A 2988-nucleotide genomic window follows, 5' to 3' on the forward strand; every position below is an offset into this window, starting at 1 on the left:
CTTTCCAATTATCAACAAGGGATCTTTTATATGCACCATCCCACAGACAGGATAGCACATACCACAGACTTTGTTATACCAGTCATGGTGCACTGGCTTGAGCAAGAAATAGCCCAATGTGCCCACCGACGGGGATCGATCCCAGACCGACTGTACATCAAGCGAACGCTTTACCACGGGGTCTTTGTGAAGAATTGACATGAACACATCTTGAAATTTTTAAAGTTGCCACACTAAAGAAATAATATTAGTATACAGTGCTATACATAGTAACAAAGATGGCAACAAGTTAACAGCTGAAGTTGCATGTTAAATACTAGTACGTTTTCTTGTTTAGAGTATTATTGACATTACAGTTTAGAACTCCACCAGTAACTTCTCATTACCCAGTAATAGCAAGATGTATCTCAGTGATAGTGCTTGCCTGAGGCACGATTGATTGATTGAATGTTTGTTTAACGACACCCCAGCACAAAAATACATATCGGCTATTGGGTGTCACAAATGGTTCCTGAGGCACGAAGTTTGACTTAGTAATCACTTAGAAAAATGTTAAACAAAATTTGCTCAGTCGGTTGAGTGCTCGCTTGAGGTGATTGTGTCGCAGGATCGAACCACCTCAGTGGATTCATTCAGCTGATTGGTTTTTTTCTCATTCCAACCAGTATACCACAACTGGTCAAAGTTTGTTTGTTTTGGTTAACGACACCACTAGAGCACACTGATTAATTAATCAGCATTTTCAATTAGTAGCAAGGGATCTTTTATATGCACCATCCCACAGACAGGATAGCACATATCACAGCCTTTGATATACCAGTTGTGGTGCACTGACTAGAATGAGAAATAACTCAATGGGCTCTTGCAATGCAATGCAAAAAGCCTTGCAAGGATCATGCAATGAGCACTGCTTAAAAGAGCTTAAGACAACTTTACAAATTAGGCCCCAAATGATCATTATTTGGAAATGAGGACAGTCCAATGGATCCACTGAAAGGGATTGATCCTCCAACCCGTCACACCTCAGTTGCCAGCTCTAATCACAGAGCGGTATCGATCCAGCTATCCACCTACACTGAGTTGCACAGACTGGCACTATAACTTGTCCCATGGCCTCTTGTTAGGTATAAACCAAACAAATACCATCAGATTATTGACTGACCTGTGTGTCAGTGATATAGTAAAACACACAACCTGTACACCGACAGTTACTTATCTGCGATACTAGCAACACAAACAGTAAACAAACATTTTATTACTTCACAGCTTATTTGTAAACATGGCATGATGATGACGAAGAAAAGAATTATTAGCAATACTAATAGTACCTGTAATACGTGCATGGTGTGTACATGTGTGTATATACATCATGTGTACCAGTATTGATTAATTATGAATGTATTTCATGAATGAGTGCTCAAATGTCAGCCAGGTCTGGTAATTTGTAACATGGCCTAAACTGTTATTAATACACAGACCTGGAGCTTGTGCTATCTAAAATCTGTGAACTAAATATATAATTAGTAGTATTGTAATTATAGCAACGATGGAAAATGCTGCAGCCAAGAATATAAGACTCGTTCATATGTGATCATGTGGGACAGATTAAAGTACACCCGGGATGGTGTATAATTCCACCTGTGCCTCGGCAAAGGCTGAAATTTCCACCACCTTGGGTGAACTTTTTTTTATATCCACCATGACCTTATATGGTGAAGTCTTTTTCTCTTTGTCCATTTGATAAATACTATTATTTTACATAAACAGAAAAAGATGGCGGGAAAATTTATTACACCATTTTATATTATTATAAATAAACTACACTATCTTATTTGCGGTGTTTTGTTTTATGTGTTAAATATAATTTAACATTACAAAATAACAAGATAGCTTTTATTTTGAAAGTTTTAATAACAAAATATTGATCTAAAACTGATTGTCTCGGATCATCAACTCGCATTAATATGATATCATATATTACCAATGACATCACATTCTCCCCACCAGTGCACCACGACTGGTGTATCAAAGGCCATGGTATGTGTTATCCTATCTGTGGGATGGTGAATATAAAAGGTCACTTGCTGCTAATCGAAAAAAGTAGCCCATGAAGTGGCAACAGTGGGTTTCCTCTCTCAAAATCTGTGTGGTCCTTAACCATAAATGTCCGATGCCATATAACCATAAATAAAATGTGTTGAGTGCGTCGTTAAATAAAACATTTCCTTCCTTCACACTCTCCCATGTTAAGCGCAATCACATGGTAGCCCATGCAAGTGAGATTTATTCAATATGAGCCGAAAGAAAGTTTGTTTTGTTTAACGACACCACTAGAGCATATTGATTTATTAATCACCGGCTATTGGATGTCAAACATATGGTCATTTTGACAGTCATAGAGAGGAAACCCGCTACATTTTTTTTATTAGTAGTAGCAAAGCATCTTTTATATACACCATCCCACAGACAGGATAGCACATACCATGGCCTTTGATATACCAGCCATAGTGCACTGGCTGGAATGAGAAATAGCCCAATGGGCCCACCAACAGGGATCGATCCTAGACTGACTGCGAATCAGGTGAGTGCTTTACCACTGGGCTACGTTCCGCCCCAACCTATATGAGCCGATGTCATGGAATGAGTCTGATTTGCATAGCTAGGGATGGGAGAAATAAATTTCCATATATCATGGTCTTCATTATAGGGGTAGGGTGTACCTCAGTGGTAGAGCACTTGTCTGAGATGTGGTGGGTTACGGGATCAGTCACCACCAGTGGACTTGGGGTTTTCCTGCACAATCATTGCCCACTGATTGGTACATTAAAGGCAGTGGTATGTACTATCCTGTCTATGATAATGTGCCTATAAAAGCTCTTTTGCTGCTTCAATGGTTAAGTTTTAAAAGTTTGTTTTGTTTAATGACACCTCTAGGGCATAATCTTAGAGGAAACCCACTACATTTTTCAATTAACAGCAAGAGATTTT

This window comes from Gigantopelta aegis, chromosome 3 (assembly GCF_016097555.1).
Source record: "Gigantopelta aegis isolate Gae_Host chromosome 3, Gae_host_genome, whole genome shotgun sequence".
Taxonomy (NCBI): Eukaryota; Metazoa; Mollusca; class Gastropoda; order Neomphalida; family Peltospiridae; genus Gigantopelta; species Gigantopelta aegis.